General features: G+C 41.1%; 1 long non-coding RNA gene across 1 annotated transcript; it reads right to left on the bottom strand.

The window, feature by feature from the left end:
- Positions 1 to 361: 361 nt before the first annotated feature.
- On the bottom strand, positions 362 to 7,072 carry LOC116217241. The gene is made up of 3 exons (XR_004161497.1): positions 6,629 to 7,072; positions 6,305 to 6,384; positions 362 to 4,207 (listed from the first exon to the last, which is right to left on the bottom strand). It is a non-coding gene; the product is annotated as an uncharacterized LOC116217241 (long non-coding RNA).
- Between the last annotated feature and the right edge of the window lie 6 nt (positions 7,073 to 7,078).

The raw sequence follows: 7,078 nt of genomic DNA, 5'->3' as shown, positions 1-7,078 counted from the left end.
TGCTGACTACTCCTGATAACCTCCTTTCTTCCCAGTTGTCTGGGAGGATGGTATCCAGCACAAGCTGTTCCATCACCTTTCCAGGGATACAGGTGAGGCTGACAGGCCTATAATTACCCGGGTCTTCCTTCTTGCCCTTTTTGAAGACCGGAGTGACATTGGCTATCCTTCAGTCTCCAGGGACCTCCCCTGTTATCCAAGACCTCTCAAAAATGATGGAGAGCGGTTCGGCAATGACCTCCGCCAGCTCCCTCAGCACACGTGGATGCACCCCATCAGGTCCCATGGACTTGTGGACCTTAGTACTGCCTAGGCGCTCACGCACGTCCTCTTTCCTGACTACAGGGAAGTCTCCCATTCCCCAGACCCTCTCACTAACCTCCAGGGTGTGGGATTCCTGCGGGAGAGCCTTTTCACTGAAGAGTTCCACCTCCAACAGCTGAAAGAGCAAGTTCATTTCATTTCTAACACACAACTGCACAGCCCTATCAGCAGACACCAAGTGCCACTGGTTACATACCCAATCCCAACACCCATTAAAATATGTCCTGAGAAACAGAAGCCTTACACAGTACTTCCCTTGCACCATCCTGCACTTGAATAGCTCCCTATTCCTGTTTGGTACTCAAATTTTAGGTAACTGTCTACAAACTGTCAACAGCTCCATGATACTTTGTAGCACCTAACATGAAACTCAGAGTTAAGTAACAGGACACAAACAGAAGAACAAATTCCCTTGCTGAGCTCTTCCCTGCATACGGGTAGGTTCGTTCCATTGATGGAGCGCAGGGACAGAGCTGGGAGCAGCATGTCTGGCCCACCTTGTAACTGCACCTCACTCAGCACAACTCTCATTTGTATAAGGAGAAAAACATATCAAAATTCTTTCACTCATATAAGCCATTAAAAAAGAAGAAAAACACACAAAGCAAAACAACCAACAACTGGTTATCTACTCAAATGGCTGCATCACTTTTACAATACAGAGAAGTGCCTTGTGATTCTGGGTGACATGACATCAAGTCTTTTAGTTCATACCTACTATCACTGTGCCATTTATGTGGAGAGCAGCTACACTCTGACCTCTACAGTCAGCACTCATCACTATTTCTTTAAGTTATGACAGTGCTAACTTTACATTTTATTTTCTGTTTGGCTTCATTTGTTATTCACAATCTGAAGCAGTTATAATGTTTCAAGCTTTTCAAACAGCCCAGATCCTACTTACATCAACTCATATTTTACTTCTAACTTTAATTCTTCCAAAAGGTTCTAACGATGCCTAAGTTAAAAAGCTCCAGCCTGGCACTGTAAAAGTATCTGTGCCAAAATAGAGAAGACTGTTAGACATGTTTAGCTTCTGTTCTTACACTACAAGAAAATCAAGCATACCCATATTTTTTCTGAAAGACATAATGAGGATTCAGTGATTAATGTCTGTACAGCACGCTATCTTTGCTCTTATAATTTACAAAAGGGAAGATGTTACGCCACAATAAAATTACAATTCTTGTCACCCTACTGAGGGAATCACCGTTACAAGAAGAATTTTGACACAAATTAAGATCTAAGACTCTCCCTGCATTATTATGAACACAGTATCTCAGAGCAAAAAGCACACAGTGCACACGCACAGCAAATGTCAATGCTGAAAGAAAACAACGTGCCATCTCACCACTAACAGCAGTCATCCAGCATTCACCAGAACCAAACTACTTCTGTAAGAGAATTGCATTAATTGGGCTTTGAGATTCTTCAAGCTAACGCTAGCAGTTAGAATTCATCCTTCAAATGCTTCTGAAGATGTCAGCACTGTTACAGATGCTCACGCAGCGTCTGCTTGCCAAGCCGATACCTCCTCAGCTCACTTTCAAACCCAATTAAAGTCTCGCTGCCCCACAAGATGGTGCTAGCACATTTTTAAAGGCACTGTTAACGACAGTGGAAAACGCTTTTAGAAGCAGTCTGGCTGTGCAGGGCTTCTCCCAGAGGTGTTACATCTTAGGTTGACTTTGAAGCTCTTTGAACACTGAGCGAAGATTTCGCAGCGCTCTGTCCCTGCACTAAGCACCCTGTGTGCCCACTGCTCCCAGCACAGGGCACCTCACACTGCAGGAAGGAGACCAGGAACCAACCGGCCCTCGGTGGCCCTGAGCTAATAGCTGAAAGGAAAAATATTTATTAATAACTGAACGTAAAACAATATCCATCAGCCCACTTCTTGAGAGGACAGCATCACTCAGGATGCTGCATCACCAGACATCAGCTTCTGCCTTAAGTATTTCCGGATTTCTGTCTTCTATAAATTCATGACTACCTACTAAACATAAAAGTGATTAGGAGTGATTATACACAGTTCTGAAACCGCTCTAAAGATTACTGTGATATATTCTTTTTTTTTCTTTATTTTTTTTAGTCTACCATTTGCTTATCTTCTAGTTATAAATTAACCTGTAACACTACCGGAGGAAAATTACACACAAAAATAGGGAATTGAAACAACTTTTACAATTCTGCAAAGGCACTGAGCATGTAGGCATGCACTACATATCCAGTGTGTTGGCATTACATACCGACTTCCAAACATACTGCCAGAACTTAGAACATTTATATTTCTGCTGTATTCTGACCTAATAGTTGGCTAATATATTTTTTAATAGTGCAATCATGTACAGGTGACAATAAAACTATTTCTCAGTTTCTAAAAACCAGTAGCTAGCTTTTCTATATAAGAACCAATTAGAAAAGGTGTATTTTAGTTAAAAATCGATCCTTTTATTTCCCTATTTATGCTTCCTGCAAAACAGTGCATCAAAACAAAAGGAACACTCTCCAAGTTCATAGCACAGAAGCCATTACTCTGAAGTTCACAAAAACCCACACAGGAGCAAAGAAAGCCACTGACGAGGAAACCGCTGAATTAGAGATGTTGCATCTGTGTTCTTTCCAGCTGTTAATGATAGAAGAGGTGCTGCCAAGCTATAAACTGATACTTCGATGCATAACTAATTGGCAAATGGGTGCCAGCTACTTTCTTTTCTACTTCTAAAATACCACAGTCTTCAAATTATCACCACAAAAGTGACAGAAATTCAACTAGCACATCTACCACTAACAGTTGTGTGGAACACACTCACCTTTCCCATTCTTCTCATGCAGAAGCTGGTTCAACAGAACTACATTCCAAACTACAACAACTGAAAACACACCATAATTCCAGAATAATATTTTCCTTACGTTTTGTCCCTGAGGCTTCATTCCTGATTTGGGTTTATCATACTCACTGCTACACAAGCACACTAATCTCTTTCCCAACGAGTCTGTCACCCAAATATACGAGAGACTTCAGCAGCTGCAATAAACAATCCCTATCTTCATTACAAGTGGGAAAGCAAAGAACTATTAAACTGCTCCTCCTCAAGCAAACTGGTCATACAGGATATTTCTAACAGAGGCATGAACGTGAATGCTGACTGTTCCAGTCCACCACCTTCACCATACAGCCATTCATCCCTTCGGTGTTATTAATGCAGAGCCAAGAGTGTACAGCAAGATGGGTTTGGTAAGAGCAAATTGCCTTATGGGGACAACCTGACAATTACACGAGCTGAAAAAAAGCACCCCACTTATTGGGTAGATGAGAAAGCAATGTATCATTTTGCCTAAGCATCTCTAAGGGTTATGAAAGGATGCTGCATCTTTGCAATAAGTTCTTCCCATTTGACTGCAGAAGTTCATTGGAAAAAAAATGAAGCAAAAACCCTGCTCTCCCAACACAGAAAACCAAGTGCTCAAGTATCAGCAGAAACTGCTGCACTTTTCGCTCTGATTCTAATACCTATGCCTCTATCACTGAGCTATCTCATCTTTTTTCTAAAGCAAATAAGGAAAGCCTCATGGAATGATGGTTGTTAATCTAACACAGAAGAATGAAAAAGAAAAAAAAATCATGTAGCAGAAACAGTAGAATATGTGGATGAGGTCTAGAGGTATACATGATGTCAGGCAAAGTCAATTCCGCCAGAACACAGAAAGCCTGCAGCCAAAGCAGATGGAGCAGAAATGGGTGAATGAAAGCCACACTGTGAACCTTTCCTGTGATTTGCATGCTTAGGAAGAGTCAAACTCATGTGCTCAGGAATAAAATTGTAAATGTATTTCAAATATTTACCTTCGCTCAGTTCCACATAAGTGAGGCAGGAAAGCCCTGTTTACCAAACAGAATTAAGAAGTTATTTCTTAAAACAGAAGAACTGAATGGTCTTTTGCACTCCTCATTTTAACCAAACTTAAGCTGCATTCCTCTGGTTAATAGTGGAGGGTTACACACTTTTGTTCAGTGGCAGACTGAACAGGTGACATTTCTCTTGTAATATGCAACAACAGAAAGTGCAACACATTGATTTGAATTACTGCTTGAGTCACACACCGTGCTGATTTCCAAAGCAGCAGTATACACCTAGTCCTCTGCAAAAGTGCATTTTTGAGAAGATGCTGACCCAATGAAGACACTTAAATGAAAGGCCAAGTATACCAAATTTCTAAACCTGAGGTTAAAAGTCATCACTCTAACTGGATAAGCTATCTGTATTAACAGCTGTAATGCTTATTCTATCACAAACCAATAGTCTAAGCCAATATTCTTATGAGATTAAAAACCAATTTATTTATGAGCATAAACTCCAAAGGGAATTGCAGAACTGACATGAAGCAACGCCAACATCCCACAGAACTTACAGACTGTATATACACTCCACAATTTTACATTAAGACAAACTGTAGCATAGGCCTATTTACCTTTCCCAGAGAAAGATATTTGCTCTTCTACAATTGACTAGGCCACTGCAAATTTAATAAGATCATAGATAATGACAGTAGAGGAAGAACGACAGCTATCTGTTGAGCTCTGCAATACTAATGCAATTATCAAGCCTGTGCAGAGTAAGCACGTTGTGCCAAGCTGTGTTCCCACATGGTAAAAATATTCTCACTAAGAAGAAACCAAATAGAAGAAAGTTTTCTGACAATAAAACAGAAGAAAAGTACTGAATATTTTAAATGAGTAAAACAAATACCTGCGCCAGAAAACCGAGAACCATTTCATATCAGAAGTGAACCTTGATCTGCTCCCACTGCCCACAGACACCTCGGCTACACAGCTCTGGTTTACTTTCCCCTCTTTACACTATCTATGCTGCCAGTATGACAAGAGAGCTCACAGTTAAGTCAACAGATCTTCACATTCTTACGACTAAGACATAATACATACTTTTTTTTTTTTAATTTTATCACCATATCTTGTGATGTGATGATATCAATATGTACCAATACATTTCTGAAATTGCTTCTGGTATCAATTACATAGCGAGTGCTATGTACAGAATGATAATGATTTAATTATGGTTTTTTACACTGTTTTGGAATCTTTAGTGGGCAGACTACTTGAAAAGCTGTAATTTGATTTACTGTAATTTGATTACTTAGAAAATTGTAATTTACTATTCAAGTAAAGCCTGTTTAACAATGACCCTCACATTATTCCGAGCATATGGCTTTTACTTAAAGATTCTGAGTAAGTTACACAAATACCATCAATAAAACAAGAAAATTATTCCTACTTAAGCACACTACCAAAAAAAACAAAAAACAACCAAAGACATACACTGACAACTGAGGAAAGCCAATCAGTTTTCACAGTGGAATTGGAAATCAATCTGAAAGTTCGGGACTGATCAATCACAGTAAGCAAGAAAAACACAGGCTACCAGGAGCTGAAACTAGCAATCTGTCAGCTACATTCAGGTTTTCAGCGTATTTCAAATGGCCCTCATGAAAGTCCCTATAAGGTCTAATTGAAAAAGAATACACAGAAAGGTAGGACAAGAGTAGAAAACAAACGGCATATGACAGATATTTGCAAGAATGTGTCTGCACCAGAAACAGTGCAAAAGAAATAATTTCTTAAATACAAAAGCAATGTACAACTCACACAAAATTCCCAGTTCAACATAACTCTTTACTGCTGAGCTAAGTACTTGAAAAGGAGCTGCCCATTCTGTAAAATGCTGTGATAAGAACTACACACCAATTAGAAATTCCCCGCCTTTAACTCTTAATGGAGAGAGAAGCAAAAACCCAATATTTACATGGCAGTTTATTTCAGTTCGAAGCCAGTTTTGGGTTTTTTTTCCCCCCAAACCAGTAATTTCTTGCTTCTCAACAATATTTGCCTGAACTGCATAGGAAAAATAGCAAAAAAACAAAACAAGCAAACAAACAAACAAACAAAAAAAACAAACCTCACCTTCATTAATTTTTGGAATACTGTTAGGTTCAACTTAGGACAGAATGCCAAGTTATTTTTCTCTTCATAAGCGTTCTATCCTATTAAAGAAATTCTATTATAGAATCTGACACTGTATGTAAAAGAAACCACATTAAAAGTGTTCAGCCTATTGAACTAAAATCGCAGGAATGTCTCAATGCAATAACAGGACATATTTTCAAGTTATGCTTTTATTAAGTCCTTACATTTAGCTTGACATTAAAGGCCCAGATCAAACCCACAGTGCTTCCAGCCCTAGGCTGACCCACGCTCTGCGCTCAGGAAGGGATTCAAGCATCTTACCTGCTTAGTTTTCTTTCGACTTCTTTGGTAGCTTTAGCTTCCAATTCTCTGGAACAGAAAGCGATGTTGGTTCCCATGTCAACAACAACAACGCGACAGGAAGCAACGACCCAACCCGCGGGGCGCCGAGCCGCGCCCGCAGCGCAGCGCACAGCAGAGCAGCACAGCGCAGCACAACGCGCCCCATGGCGGCCGGCAGCGCGGAGGACGCACGGAGCGCCGGGCCGTCAGCCGGGGGCAGAGGGGCACTGCGGGCCGGGAGCGGAGCCCGAGGAGCTTTCGCTGCCACACATCCCGCGCTGAATTGTTTGCGGCGCTTCAAAGAACGCGATTCTGCTGCATCACTGAAACTTGGGAACCCGACTCAAGCCCGGCCGCCACAATTCCCTCCTCAGCTCCTCCGACCCCTCCTCAGTTCCTCGGCCCGCGCACGGGCTGTGAGTGCGGGGC

The sequence above is a fragment of the Meleagris gallopavo genome, chromosome 16, assembly GCF_000146605.3.
Source record: "Meleagris gallopavo isolate NT-WF06-2002-E0010 breed Aviagen turkey brand Nicholas breeding stock chromosome 16, Turkey_5.1, whole genome shotgun sequence".
NCBI classification, from domain to species: Eukaryota; Metazoa; Chordata; class Aves; order Galliformes; family Phasianidae; genus Meleagris; species Meleagris gallopavo.
This window is presented reverse-complemented; position numbering and strand designations above follow the sequence as displayed.